This window comes from Rhinolophus sinicus, chromosome 16 (assembly GCF_057876585.1).
Source record: "Rhinolophus sinicus isolate RSI-liver-muscle chromosome 16, RSI-T2T, whole genome shotgun sequence".
NCBI classification, from domain to species: domain Eukaryota; kingdom Metazoa; phylum Chordata; class Mammalia; order Chiroptera; family Rhinolophidae; genus Rhinolophus; species Rhinolophus sinicus.
In genome coordinates this window covers 110,457,672-110,474,241 of record NC_142516.1, presented here as the reverse complement: position 1 = coordinate 110,474,241, position 16,570 = coordinate 110,457,672, and the positions used below count along the sequence as shown (strand labels likewise).

At 37.9% G+C, this 16,570-nt stretch overlaps 1 pseudogene; it reads left to right on the top strand.

Moving 5' to 3' along the window:
- LOC109456900 (BCL2/adenovirus E1B 19 kDa protein-interacting protein 2-like) overlaps window positions 1-14,179 on the top strand; it is a 29,328-nt pseudogene extending 15,149 nt beyond the window's left edge.
- Window positions 14,180-16,570: the final 2,391 nt, after the last annotated feature.

The window sequence follows — 16,570 nt, the reverse complement described above, 5'->3', positions numbered from 1 at the left end:
GAGAAGGAAATAACTATCTTGTTTGAGCCACTCTATTTTCAGATTTCTTCATTATAGCAGGTTAGTCTGTATTGTGACTAAAACAGTACCCAACGGGGAGGAATATTCTCAGCTGAGAAAATAAAAATGGTCACATTGCACTAGCATATGAGATCTGGTCATTTGGGGGTCCACATGGCATTGGACCAACACAGGGAAATGGGGGTTACCGTGTTTACTGGGGTGATCGATACAGTTTAAGGGAAATAGAGTAACTGCTATCTTGTGAAGATAGGAAAGAATATGTCTGGAAAACTGGGGATCCTCTGGGTACCTCCCAATTCTGCTATGACTGGGAAGATTTGAGTCACCCACAGAGAATAAATGCTATTTGCTTATTGTCATCTGAGGGAAAAGGCAGTTTAGAATGGATGGTGTGATGGTTAATTTTGTCAACCTGACTGGGCCACAGATAGTAGGGCAAACATTACTCTGGGCATGCCTGTGAGGGTGTTTTTGGATGAGATTAACATTTGAATTAGTAGGTTGAGTAAAGCAAACTGCACTCCTTAATTTGGGAGGCTCTCACCCAGTCAGTCTGAATGGAACAAATAAGCTGACTCTTTTTTGTTTTATGTAAGGGAACTCCTCCTGCCTGACTGTTGAGCCGGTGGGACATTGGCCTTTTCCAGTCTTCAGACTCAGACTGAAACATCAACCCGTCTTGGGCCTGGAGCCTGTAGGGTCTCGGACTGGAACTTACATCTGCTCTCCTGGTTCTCAGGCCCTCAGGCTCAGCCTGGAACTCACACCATCGGCTCTCCTGGGTCTCCAGCTGACTGCCTGCAGATCTTGGAACTTGTCAACCTCCATAATCATATGAGTCAATTTCTTATAACAGATAGATAGATGATAGATGATAGCTAGATAGCTAGATAGCTAGATAGCTAGATAGCTAGATAGCTAGATAGCTAGATAGATAGATAGATAGATAGATAGATAGATAGATAGATAGATAGATAGATAGAACCAGATCCTACTGGTTCTGTTTCACTGGAGAACCCTGGCTAATACAGGTAGTAAAGGAAATAAGTTATGAATGCCCCCTATGTCCTCATATAAGCTGTAGAAAAATAGGGCTGTAGCAACTGCAAACATTTTGTTAATTGCTCTTAAGTATGTGATATTCCTTCTTTATCCTTCCTCCTTTTTTTTTGCTGCTTTATAAAAGATCAATTTTCCAAGTAGCAGTTAACTTTACAATGTAGTCCACAGCTTACAGGATGAAGGGAGGAAGGGCTATCACCCAGAAATGGATGTAGGGATGGATAAGACTTTGGATAGCCCTCTGGATAGAGGCTATTTTGTTGTTTGTACGAGCAAGAGTTGCATTTGGGTAGGTAAGAGCATTTTTTTCTTGTGTGTCTATTATTGTTTTATGGAAGATCAAGAATGGGAAGCAGGGAGTGTATAGTTACTGACAGAATCAAGAGCATGACCAATATATGAACTGGCTCCATCAACACCAATCCCAGCGCCCAGCTAGTGTTCCTTTCTGCACTGCCAGAGCTGAAAATCTACAAGACAGCTGGAAAATGACCATCCATCTACAACTCTCCATGCCCTTTTAGAGTATGCCAAACAAGTAAGTCATTCCAGATTTAGACTAGAAGTTGATTAACATTGGGAGATGCAGATCACCCACTTAGCTGATGCTAGAAACAAGAGTTTCTTGAGCCGGGATCTGTAATGGTATATTCTGGGTTCAACAGATGGATGTCCTATTGGGAAGCTTCCTGATTTCCACAGATGTGGCTTGGTTTTGGAGCCAGAACCGAGTGTCAACTTCCTGACGATGGCAGAGGCAGCAGCTTCCTCACACAGCCACGCTGATGGGGTTTCCTCCATGGAAGCTCAACTCTAAACTTCAGTTTTCATAATATTATGTATCTCTTAGATTGATTTCCGCTTTTAAATTACCCAATTGTTGTAATACTCAGCTGCAAATATCAAGCAGGTGATTTTATAATAGTATTATGATTTTTTTTATTACTACCTCTCCTTTTTGATAATTTACTTGACTAAATAACTAATGCAACTAAGAAATATTTAATGTCAAAGTTTCTCTAAATCAAAAGTATGAGGTGTAGAATTCAGAAGAGAGATTTGGACTAGTGATTAAAAAAAGAAAAGAAAAAGGAAATGTTTAAAATTAGGAGAATGGCTATAAAGGCCAAGAGAAGGCTGTAGAGGGAGAAAGATGGCCCGGGTGGAGTTTCTGGAATAACAGAGGAGAGGAATTAATAGTCACAGATAAAGCAGTGAGAGATATGAGGACTGTCAAATGCTATGCTGAGAAAGCCAGAGTGATTGACTTCTGCAAAAGGGATGGGGGTGGGGAGGACATTAGTGTTACTTATCAACCGCTTTTCAAGGAGGATGAAAACTGCAGAAGGACCACTCACTGTTTGTGTTACTATACAATCATGTGACTGTCAGGATTGCAGATCAGATGTTACACAGTTGAGGTGGAAGGCAGATTATTGAGGGTTAAAGAATGAGAGTGTAAAGTAGGAGTTGAGGTATTGAGGGTGGAAATTTTTCTCTTTCAAAGGATTGTTTATTAAAAAGGAGGATGGCAAGCCAGATCCCTAAAGAAATAGCATGGCCAAAAGAAAATTTCAATTTTGTTTCTGTTTCGAAATAAGGGAAATGTAGGCATGTGTGTAGACACAAGGAAAAGAGGTTACAGTAGGGAGGGAGAAATTGAAGCTGCAATAGAAGAGAGGATAACTAATTTTTTTTTAAAAAGTGTTCAGAAATAATAAGGAAAAATTAGGATGAGAAGCTGAGGTCATGCAGATAATTTAATCAGAGACAAGAGAAATAATTATTTCCTCCAACAAAAATTTATTTACTGTATAGGTTTAAAAAATTAACCAATAAACCTTTCAGACTAAGTTTCTCTACTTTTTCTGTTCTCCGAAGGAATACAGAAACCAAATGTTTGTTGTTGTTGTTACAATGTTAGGAGATTGTACCTTACCGTTCACACTCCTGAAGAAGAGTTCATTGCTACTAATTACAATTCAGAACAACTCTCTGTACCTTTCTGAAACACAGAATTGAAGAATGCTGCAGCTGGAATGGACCTTGCAAGAGAAAGTTAAATTTTTTACTCCTCATTTAAATTAAGGTTTTAAAAGAGGTCAGGCACACTATAAGCACAGGAATTCTAATTGGAAAACACCCATAAAGAAAAAAAAAATGTTTTCTCTTCCAAATACACTTCAGAAATAGTTTACAGAAAGCATGTGGTTCAAGGAGAATTTTCTAAATTTATACAACTTAAGTTAATTGGTAGTAAAAATCTCAATTTTGTGTGTTTGATGGAACTAATCTGGACAAAATAGAATACAATTGACCTTGAAACAACACAGGTTTGAACTATGCAGCTCCACTTACACATGGATATTTTTTTTCAATAGATACCTGCACTGTTTTCATATTGCAGTTGGGAGTCCGCAGATGCAGAAGGCCAACTGTATCCAGTGACATATGTCTTTTTATACAGGAAGCTTGAACAGCCATGGATTTTGGTACCTGCAAGTTGTCCTGGAACCAATCCCATGGGGATACTGATGGACAACTACGTTTCTGGAGAATCAAAAGTTATATTCAGATTTTTGAATGCAGGAGGTGGGTGGGTGCCTATAACGGTCATGTTTGTTGTTTAAGGGTTAACGGTATATCTGGATACTTTAGGGCCAAATAAAATCATAGCAGCCCTTATCTTAGAATATTATTTCCCTCTTTTTGTTTCAAATGATATAGGTTCGTTATCCTCACTAAATTCAAAATGCACTTGTTATTACATCATTTCGTGATTGACCCTCACGGTTTGGTTTTAAGTGAATGATTAAAAACAGAACATGGTTTCTTATAAGGGTAAAAATACTCCGTGAATCAGATTTTTGGGCTTTGAGGACAAAGAAGCCATTATGTTTTGGTTTCTATAAGAACTCTTCCAAATGCCCTGGTCTTAACTAAATTCTCTATGGGGAAGAAAAACAAAACAACCAAACAAAAAACAGCAACAATAAACCACACGCAAAGAGAAATTTAAGGAAAGGCGGTCTCACCCACGCCATCTGTCCACACCTGAGTCACATAAGAATGGGTGACGGAAGGAGAACAGACCCTGGGTGGTGAACACATAGTGTGATATATAGATGATGTATTACAGAATTGTACACTTCAAACCTATGCAACTTTACTAACCATTGTCACCCCAATAAACTTTAATTGAAGAAACCAAAAAAAAAAAGAATGGGCCCACACAGCCTATGCCGGGCTTATCACCTTGGGTGGGAATAGCTGTCTTTGTTTCAGGCTCAGCGAATACTCTTTTGTTCTGCTTAGCCCTGGTGTCCTGTGGCACCTGGCCAACCCCACTGCTTCATCTGTCCTCTGTGGGGTGGAGATGGGCTCCTTCCACTGTGGCATGAGAGGCATGTAAGTAAGTAAATTGCTCTGGGAAAGACAGGCTGGCCTGGGCGACTGATACCCACTATTAAAGCTGATCCGGCTCTGTTTCTTCTCTATGTGAGTAAAGGGTTGTTCCACCCAGTGCTTAACTGTGTTACATTTTCCTTGCTGCTTTGATATCAAGACACAATGGTCAGAGGTGTTTGGTCTTCAATTTCTGGTAGTTGGCACAGTGATGACCCCTGCTGCCCTCCATGTACTTGGATCCCTCCCCTGGGATTGATGATTGGTGCAGGATATTCTACTCCATTAGGGTTCAGAACCAGTGCCTGGTACTCGATACTCTGCCCCACAAGAAAGAGATTCAGAGAAAAGAAATGATATAAGCTTCCAGTGCTAGAAGACATCTATTTGGCAACCTTAAAGTAACCGGAGGTCTTTGGATCTTTCAAAGACAGACGATGGACTAATAGAAAATGTAATTAAACAATCTGGCATCTGAAACAAAATATTATTTGGTCAAATGAAGTACACTCAAAGATTTCCAAGTCTCTGGAGATTTTAAGACACTTCAGGTTCTCTATTAATGGACATGTATGGTATACAGCATTCATAGACTTAAAAATATGTCGATCATCTCGGTGATTAGCAGCCTTTAAGGTGGACCCCAAAGAAATCCACGTCCCGCCATTCACATCCTTGTATAAATTTCCCCCCCCTGAGTGCGGCCTGGGCCTAGTGACTTGCTTGTAATGAATAAAATCTACTAAAAGTTATGGAATGTCATTTCCTAAAAAAATGGTGGCTTCCATTTTGGTGGTCTTCCTCCCTCCCTCCATCCTTCACTCTATGGGGAAGCCAGTTACCACATTATATAATGATCTATGAAGGGCCCATGTGGCACAGAACTGATATCTCCATCCAACAGCCTGTGAGGACCTGAGACCACTCAATAGTCATGTGGGTGAACTTGGAAGCCAATCCTCCCCAGTCACGTCTTGAGACAGCAGCCTCCTCTAACAGCTTAGTTGCAGGCTTATGAGAGACCCGGGGCCCGACACACACATTGCTAAGTCGTGTCCAGACGCCTGACCCACGAGAAACTATAAAAGAATAAATGTTTAAGCTGATAGTTTTGGGGATAATTCATTACACAAAAATAGATGACTAATACAATCTTGAAATGTCTAATGTTAGATTTGTCCTTGGGAGAAGTAAGACTATTTATTTTTAAAAAACTATTTGAATCCAACCAAGCTCTATTCTAAGTACTTTACAAATACAAACTCTTTTCATCCTGACAACAACCCTATGAGGTAGATTCTGTTATTTATATTTTGTAGATGAAGAAACAGACATCAGAAAGATTAGATCGCTTTTCCAATGTTCAGCACTTTGAGTAGTAAAACCTGAGTCCCAGCTTTTAACTATTACACTATGCTGCTTCTAAAGCCAGTAAATGTTTATTAGTTTCATTGTTATCTAGACAGAAACTTCCCCCCAAATAAAATCCCTACAACTGAAATATTCTAGTCAAATACAAGGTTAGTTTATGAGTTCCTCAAGCCAAGGACTATATCTGTATGCTCAACTTCTGCCATAGCACCCACCACACAGCATATGTTCAGTAACTGTTGAAAAATAGTGACTTAGGGGATGCAACAGCAGTGTGGTCATGTAGAGAAAAATTCATTCTATGTGAAATGAAATATCCAGAAGCTAATTTTATTGCATGTCATCCCTATAATTATTTCAACCAGTGTACAGAAGGAAGTCCACCCATGGATTTACATACATATATGTATTTTGTACCTCCTTCTGTTTACTTCCATTTTGTACCAGTTGGAAGGAAAGGTTTATTAGCTGGTCAATGACAAAGCAATTTATAAGAACTGGAAGTCATTTGGGGACACCAGAGCTTACCTGGGTGTTGTGAGACCGTATTATGCTGTTAGCACCTGTGCTATATCACATTTTCTGTATTCTCTTTAAAGCTAAGTAAACTGGCTCTGGATGAAGCCTCATGGGTGTTTTATAGTTAATACACAGAACCGCCGTCAAGTGGTGAGCATTGCATGAACATGCACAAATCAGTGGTTCATCTCCGAGACAAGCGCCCCACTTAAAAATATTCTTTTTCTAAAAATTAATACGTATAAGTTTGGCTATGAGGTAATACAAGCGAAAAGAAGGAAAAATTCAGTAGTGAAAAGTTTAGGGAGAAAACACAATGAATCAAGAAGCCAAAAAGCCTGTGAGCTTAAAACAGTTCAAGGGGAAAGATGTCCTATTGTTTGGATCTGGGTCACTAGGTTAACTGCTTTATTTGGCCTGCAAAAAGACTTGGTCCATAGAATTAAAGGAGCTCATTTGTGATTCTCTAAGAAAAACTGCAGATATGCTTGCTTTCTCAGAGAAAGAGAACAATTTCACAAAACAGAGTAGAGACCAGGGGAACCAAGAGGGGAATGAGATTGCATGTCCCATCCCATTCTATATGGTACTACCTATACCCACACTCCAGCATTTAAACATCAAGCTTCCCTTGCTAGGAAAAGCTCAGGGATAAATTCAGAAACGCCTCTCAAATCATCTGAAAAAAAATAATCTGATGTTTAGTCTTTGTAATATTGAAGACACACTGTAGAAAAATATAGAAATGGGTGTGTATTAATCCCAACACAATTACCAGTATATTTTGTGACTGTCATGCTGATTATTTTTATTATCATGAACTTACAGAATGAAATATTTCAAAGGGGGCTTAACAAAGGATATTTTCACTTCTATATTTACTGCTATGTTTTTGTACATATTCAATGATTTGTTTATCATCTGACTTTTACTAAGATACATATGCATTGTTTTATACTAGTAATAAACCCCCAAAGTGGAAGAGAATATATAGCAAAAAAAAAAAAAAAAAAAAGTCTGCTGTTAATAGAAATTGTGTGCTTCAAAATTAAATACTGAAGTTAGTTGCTAAATACTTTGATTCTTGTCAATAAAAGCTTTCCTCTACTACAGCATAGTAGAGGAAATAACTAACATGCAAATAGTCTCATAATTTCTGAAGTGTTTTTATATTTCTTTTAATCCTTACAAAAGCCATGTGAGGTATAATCTACAACTACATATTTGATAGATGAGGAAAGAAGCTCAACCAACAAAGTGATTTGGCCAGGACTACCACACTTTTCAATTTCAAATCTCATTTTTATTTCCCATTCCACGCTGCCCATAATTATACAGCTAAGGAATGTCCCATGCTCAGGAGGAATAAAAGTGAGGTACGTAGTCACTAAGAATATATCTATTTCTTAAAATAGGTATTACTGATATTTAATTTGCATAAAACTGCTGTCACATGCCAAATATGGCCAATAGGGAAAAAGGGAGAATAATTATACTGCCTCTAATACATATGACCTATGTGTGCCTAGATAACAGAAAAAAAAAAACATTGAAAAGAAATAGGAAAATGCCAGTACATAAAGAAACCAAATTACGCACTGCATTCAGAAATACAGGCCCTTGTTTCTATTTCAATTTCCAGATAGTGAAAAAAAAGTAGAAATGCATATTAGACTTACTTTCAAATAAGATTGACACAAATATGGTGATCTGAGAATTAATGGTAAAAATAATATCTGTGAAAAATGATAAAATATTTTTTAGAAGAGATCCTATACAATAGAACTAACATTATAAGGAAAAAAACAAAATATTTGTTTTTTCTCTTTCACCAACAAGGGACCTCTGGGATTACGGCTAAGACGTTACCATGCATAGCAGAATGTGCATAAAAATTAGTATGCATTTAAACAAGATTCTATCAACTACGTCTATTTTAAACAGGAGTTCTAAATATTAGAATGCTAAATTCTAAGTCTTAATATTAGAATGTTAAAGGACTTTCAAAATATCCTGTCAAAGCCACGTAGAATACACAGAATGAATACAGTAGTGTTGAAAGAAAGCAAATTAAATAAGCCACTTTAGTCTTGACCTAAATTCAATGACAGTTCTGATATTTTGAGTCTGTCCAGAAAAAAATATATATATTCTACAATTGCTTGAAAAAGCTATGGGGCATAGTGATTTATAATAGTAGTTCTGAACAAATGAAAACCCAACATTTTTACAGTTGAACAAAATTGGCTTGGACAATAGGGAACCTGAAACTCATTTGGATTCACGCAGTGTTTCAAAAACACATCCCTAGGACCTCTTACAATCAATCCTGGACCTAACTGGCAGCCAGAACCAAAATCTCCAAGCAGCGGTACACGTGGACCAGATTCTGCATGCTTAAAATCTCAGGGGTTGCATACTTGTACAAGCTATCTTTTCTTTTTCCGGTGGGACACCTGAAGGAGACCTGTAGGAAGAGAATTACTGTAATCCGAGTAGGATATCATAAAAGCATGAATTAAAGTTTCACTGCCCATCTGTGACATTACATTCTAACTCACTCTATTTCTAAACTGATTATATACAGGTTTTCCCCAGTAGACTGAATGTAATTCAGGAAGAGCAGCCATCAATTAACGTTTACGCCTTGTGCACAGATAAGAGAATGGCAATCATTTTAGCTTTGTAACAGGAAGAGATGAAAATCTGCAGGCACAGAGCTTTAGGAGCTTTAGTATGCATCTTTTTCATATTATCTGAATTGTATTTCACGATGTCGAAGGTCTCTGAAGCTAGGCCTCTGATACCATATGATATCGAAGCAGGTGTTATTCCAAGCTAATGGTGAAAAATACTCTCTAATAGCTAGGTCAACTTCACAATTCTATTCTTTTTCTTTTCTTGGTCCTTAATATCTATTTATTCCTGAAACACTCAGGCACATATTGAGACAAATCGTCGTAAAAGTGATAGGAAGAAAAGAATATCTAACTTCTGTCCCTTTACCAGAAGGGGTTGCAACAGAACTTAAAAGGAACAAAACTGGATAAGGGGCAATCCAGACGGATAGAAGTGGATCTGATCCTCCGTAGGCAGAGGCTTCTAAGGCCTCACATGACACAGAAGAATATCAAAGTTTCTAGGCTGCATTCAGGAAATCCAGTTAATATTACCTTTTAGCCTGAACACATGGTTTGAATACAATAGATGGTTTTCATTTTTGTGTTATAAAGACATATGGTATCTTCGTATTTGACCCAACTATTCAGAACATTTATACTTTTTCCATAAAAGTAAACTGATGGGCATTTTTTCATTACTAATACTGGTCTACTTTTCTAAAATTGATTAAATATTTCATTTCCTAAATAATGCCAGAGAAGTACTGTTTTCTTTCATCTTCTTTCTTCATTATCAGAAAATCTTTATAATTTTATTATGCTATCAGAGCAGAAGTTACTAACCCATGAAGTTATAAGCCATGATGGTGAGTACAGCCTGGGCCTTGGAGAGTCCAGTGTACAAAAAGATTATTTTATAATAAAGATGAATTTGATAATGATGGATATACAACTAATGCTTATATCCAAAAAGTCTTAGCTCCAAAATGTTTACTTTTCTGGCCTCCTTCTCAGAAATCTCCAAATTAAAGTTGTGTATCTGCATGATTTTCGTGCTTCTGGAACCAAATAATCTATGGCTATACCTACATAGTCAGAGCAAATGGGAGTTGTAAGCAATTACCAAACTGCGCAAGTGAAAACAAACCTATACAGACCTATCAAAAATGCTACGCTCTTTCTAAAAAGGAATTTTCCTTCTAAATCCCATAGATGAAGGCCTGGACTCCTCACTTCCCTCTTCTTTTGCAGAGATAACTTAAATGTGTTGAAGCACGAGGTACACTCTGGCTAATATACTTTTTCCCAAGCCTAGTACATTTTACTGGGCAGGCCTGACAGAGCGTGCCGATCACCACTTTTCCAAGTACTGATGTTTAATCTAGTGTTTTTTTTTTTTATATCAGAGCTATGAATATACTATGAAATTTTATTTTAGCATTTTATGTTCACTCCAAGTTTAATCTGTATAGATTTTAAACAAGAAAACATACTACATAAACTTTATTTCATGCCACCTGCTATAATGGTTTTATTTTAACATGAGGACTTATTCCCTTTATTCCCCTTTATATACCCTAAATAATATATATTACATATCATTTTCTTAAAACATCTCATATTTTACTGCCTCCATGGTCTTTGTCCTGTCTTCTTTCTACTTGGATTGTTTCTCCCCCATCTTTACCCATTTTAAGTCTTTTCAAGAATCAGTTCATCTGCTAACTCCTCAAAGATTACTCCAGATCAACATAATTTCCCCCTACTCTGGACTTTTATAGCATTTTAGGCCACACTTGTTATATTCATTTAGATGGTTTTTTTCAAGTTAATTATAGTAGGCAGGGGTAAGAAGAGGGGTAGTAATATGTTATCACCAGAAAGCACTTAATGCATACCTAGTAAGCAGCACTGTGTCTGGACAATGAAGAGCAAGTCACATTTTAGTACATATTTCTTATTAAACGCCATTTATTAAAAACTGTGAATTGGTTTTAGGGAAAAATGACATGTTTTTTCTGAATTTATTGTGAGCACTGAAGGTGGCCTTTTGTATCTAAAGTCAGTGTTCATCATCCAAAGATCTGTTAAAACTCTATGAATACCAGAAACTACCGACCAACATATGACAATAAAAGGAAAACAAATTCCTCTTTCTGATAACCCAGTTTCCCTAACCACTAACACTTTCCGTGGTGCCTCATCGTAATGAAGTGTGAATCAGGAGGCAAGTCTAAGGGATCTCTTCTATTTTTCTTTCATTTTTGCTATCCCTCCTTGGGAGTCAAAGACTATCTGAGTAAGAGAAAAAAAATCATCCCATATGCCTCTTATTTAGGGTAGTTTTAAAGTTTTCTTCTCCTATTCATGTGTGTGTGTTTGTTTTCACATGTATCGAGTTTTAGTCTATGCAGCCTCTTTTTTTAATCCATAGGTATGAAAGTGAGTTTTATATTAAAATGTCTGATGTTTTAAAAAATCAGAATTATTTATTTTTCAAATCATGAGAGTTTGCCTTATCTAAATAAAATCCCTGGTTCTTTTCATTGGTTTATTCTTGAAATTGGTGTTTGAATTTTCTCAATTTAAAACATTTAAATTTCATTTCCCAGCAAGAAATTCTTAGTGTTCTTCAAATTTATCTGCCTTCTCAATATTTTCCAGAATCTCAAAGGCAGGGTCGTCCTCATGTAGACTATTATGCCCTATGGCTAGCAACCTTGATCCAGGCATAATGAATCAACAGAGTATCTGATCTGAGTTCTCAGCATCAACCCAATGAAAATTTTTAATTTTATATAGTCTATATTACTTAAATTATGTAAACTGATTAGATTTATTAATAATAAGCCCCAATTTAATATACCTTTTTTTACTCAATTTTGAGGCCTTTATGGATGCTTCCCAATGACTATGGAAAACATTGTTCTAACACTTCAGGTTAAGGGCCTGTAAACTTGTTCCATAAAGGGCTGGATAGTAAATACTTTAAGGTTTGTGGGGCATACAATTTGGATCAAAACAACTCTACTCCTCCACTGTATCATGAAAGTAACCATAGACAATATATAAATGGATGAGTATGGCTATGTTCCAATAAAACTTGTTTGACAGACACATAATATTCACATATTTCAAAATATCTCTTCTGATTTTTTTGAACCATTTAAAATGCGAAAAAGAAAAAGAAAAAAGAAGAAGAAGAAGAAAACACATTTAGCCCCTGGATTGTTCAAAAACAGGTGGTTGATTAGATTTTGCTCTCAAGCTGTAGTTCCCCAGCTTTAGGAACATAAGAGAAATCAGATTTACTACTAGGGAAGGAAGGATATGTAGACAAAAATAGTAGGCTAAAAAGTACTGTAAAAAATGTCCAAGTTATTACGAGAGTTCAAAGAAAGCATGAATAAAATTGTATGATGTATCATTTCATGCATAACTCTGATGGTTATCATTAATAGAATATTTCTAGTAAAGTAAAAGTGTGTGTGTAATATTGAACTGAATTAACTGTAAGTGCAGTACCACAAATTAATACAACCAAAGAATTCTCAAATCTGTTAATTAACAGGACACAATCTGAATGAGTAAAACACGAATGATGGAAATAAGTCGAGTTCCATGTCTAGAAAAATGAAGAAGCAGACAGAGCAGAATACCAATGTAAATATGCAACATAGCAGGAAACAACCCCTTAAAGATACTGCTCTCAAGCAAGAAATAAATATCAGACCAGTACTATCTAAGGAACTGCAGGCAAAATGAAATGCAAACCAGTAGAAAACATTCACTGACTTCTACTAATGTAACTGACTTCTACTAATGTTCATAAATGGAATAACTTAAAAACAACAATGGTGCATCCATACCATCCTCCAAACTGTTAAACATGTCAGGTTTAAAGAAAAAAAAAATAGTTCAGTTATACGAAATGTATGATAGAGAAGCCAAATCAAACAGCACAAAATGAGCTAGATGCTTCACACTGGTGAAAGAAATCATACTGAGGAGAAAAGGATTTGAATTATTTCAGGTAATGACAAAATCAAAAGTCAATCCAACCATGATTTTCTTGTCAAGATGACAAAATAGGTAAATGCCTAAATGCTGTGCTTGTTTCCTCTCACAACCATATCAAAATTACAACTAAACTACAGAACAACCATCCTTGATAATCACCGGAGAACAAAAGCCCTGCAACTATGTACATATAGAAGCAGGAACAGAGATGCAGAAAGGGGTTGGTCCCACACCTGTGTGTGACCACTAAAAATTAGTAAGGATATCTCAGCTGCAGAGGTCACCCTTGAGGAGGAGCAAGGGGTCCCAGCCCCACACCAACCTCTCCAGCCCAACGTTTCAGTGCCTGGAAGAGAAGTACCCATGTCTTCTGAAAACCAGAAGAGATTGTGGTTGACAAGACAGAGGGCAGCTGAAGTCTCAGGTGATCCTCTTAAAGGGCCCACACATGGACTTACTCAGTGACGGACTCACTCACCCTGAGCTCCAGTGCTGGGGCAGCAGCTCAAAAGGCTCCAGGGACATATAGGCACAAACTGCAATGTCTGGCTTCAGGGCAAAGGCTGGAGGGCAGCTTTCTCCCAGACAGAGGAGCTGGCTGTGGCCATTGTTTCTTTGTTGAGACCTCTCCCTTCCTGGCTTGCAGACACAGGCTGCTGTCTTATTTGAATCTCCATCAATTGCCCCACCCCCTGGTGATTGCCTGAGACCCCGCCCAATGCATCTTTCGGGCATACCCAAGCCACTGCCTGTCTTGGCTCAGGCTATGGACTTTCCTAAATACAGACTTTCCTAAATACTTTCCTAAAAATCTCCCAAAGGTTCGCAAAACCAGAACAGCAGATCTGGCTTCAGCATGTCCAGTACCTGTTGCTGAGCCCGATACTAGCAAAAGTAGGCCTCGGTTCATGGTTTGGCCTCTTGATACAGCTCCAAGCCTAGCACAGGTGGCAACCATCTGTGGATTGCTTTGTAGTTCATACCAGGTGGCCCCAAGCAGGGCACAGCCTGTGGCTGAACTTGGCCTGCAGGGGGGCCTTTCCCAATGGGCCCCGAGGCTGGCATCCCTAGAAGCCAGCTTCAGATTGAGTTGGAGCATCACCGAGCAGCTTCTGGGGAATGACACACCCAAAGGGCAGGTGCCAGAGCCCTACTAAAGCAAATTCTGCTCTGTAAGGTCAACGCCTGCACAAAAGCTCCTCCAGTGTACTCACGGCCAGTCCTCACAACTGATCAGTTAAAGGGTCAATCCCTCCCACTGGTGCGCAAACAGCAACCAAGATTCAACTACAACAGGACAGCACACAACCCACACAGCAGACCCATCTAGAGCACCCAGCTCAGGTGACCAGGGAGAGACTGCGCAACTGTGCCCCACAGGACACCTACTACATAAGGCCACTCTACTAAGACTGGGTGACATAACAGCCCTGCCTAATACATAGAAACAAACACAGGGAGGCAGCCAAAATGGGGAGATAAAGAAATACGTCGCAAATAAAAGAACAGAACAAAGCTCCAGAAAAAGAACTAAACAAAATGGAGATAAGTAATCTACCAGATGCAGAGTTCAAAACACTGGTTATAAGGATGTTCAATGCTCTCAGGGAGAACTTCAACAAAGAGACAGAAAACACCAAAATGAAGATAGAAAACATTAAAAAGAACCAGAAATAAAGAATACAATAACCAAAATAAATAATACATTAAAAGGAATATACAGTAGGTTAGATGAAGCAGGGGATTGAATCAGTGATTTAGAAGATAAGGTAGCAGAAAACACCCAATCAGAACAGCAAAAAGAAAAAAGAACCCCCCAAAATTAGGACAGTTTAAGAGGCCTCTGGGACAACATCAAGCGTAATGACATTCACATCATAGGGGTAACAGAAGGAGAAGAGAGAGAGCAAGGAATTGAAAACTTATCTGAAGAAATAATGACAAAAATCTTCTGTAGTCTGGTGAAGAAAATAGACATACAAGCCCAGGAAGCACAGAGAGTTCCAAACAAGATGAACCCAAAGAGGCCCACACCAAGACACATCATAATTAAAATGCCAAAGTTTAAAGACAAAGTAAGAATCTTAAAAACAGCAAGGGAATAGCAGTTAATTACTTACAAGGGAGCTCCCATAAGCCTGTCTGTCAGCTGATTTCTGAACAGAGACTTTGCAGGCCAGAAGGGATTGGCATATAATATTCAAAGTGATGAAAAGCAAGGACCTACAACCAAAATTACTCTACCCTGAAAAGTTATCATTTAGAATCAAAGTACAGATAAAGAGTTTCCCAGACAAGAAAAAGCTAAAGGAGTTCATCCCCACCAAACCAGTATTACAAGGAATCTTAGAAGGACTTAAGACAAAAAAAAAAAAAAATCAAGAATATGAATAATAAAATGGCAATAACTACATATCTATCAACAATTACTTTCAAAGTAAATTAATTAAATGCTCCAATCAAAAGATAGGATGGCTGAATGGATAAGAAAACAAGACCCTTACATATAATGCCTACAAGAGACTCACCTCAGATCGAAAGACACACACAGACTGAAAGTAAAGGAATGGAAAAAGATAGTTCATGAAATGAAAATGGAAACAAACAAAAAAGCTGGGGTAACAATACTCATACCATACAAAATAGATTTCCCAACAAAAGCTATAACAAGGGACAAAGAAGGACCCAACAATCCTGTTTCTGGGTATTTTTCAGAAGAAACCCAAAATGCTATTTTGAGGGGACATGTGCATCCATATGTTCATTGCAGCATTGCTTACAATGTCCAAGATGTGGAGGCAGCCACAGCATGGGTGTCTGTCAATGGAAGAATGGATAAAGAGTGGGAGGTACATGTATATAACAGAATATTGCTCAGCCGGGGAAGGGAATGGGTTCCTACCTCTATGGCAGCATGGATGGACCTGGCGGGTATTGTGCTGAGTGGAGTATGTCAGACAGAGAAAGACAGATGCAATATGATTTCATTTATACGTGGAATCTAAAGAACAAAACAAACAAACAAACAAAACAGAAGTAAACTCATAGATACAGAGAACTTTTTGATGGTTGCCAGATGGGAGGGGGGTTGGGGAGCTGGGTGAAAAGGGGGAAGGGATTGAGAAGTACAAATTGGTTGTTACACAGTAGTCATGGGGATGTAGGGTATAACATAAGCAATATAGTCAAAATATTGTAATAACTATGTATGGTGTCAGATGGGTACCAGATTTATCAGGTTGATAGACGGAAGGGTGTTGGGGAGCAGGGTGAAAAAGGTGAAGGGTTAAGAAGTACAAATTGGTAATTACAAAATAGTCATTGGGCTGTAAATTAAAGCATAGGGAACATCATGGAAAACAAAACAAAACCCTCAGTCCAACCACGATTTTCTTTCTGGGAAATACCTACTACTGCTGACACTCAGTTGTGCTGTGCAGACATCATTAATGAGTAATTTATTCAGATACAATCATTTGCTCTATTAGAATATCCTTATTTAGGGTTAATCCAGTATGATTTTCATTTACTATAAATTTGCCATTTTC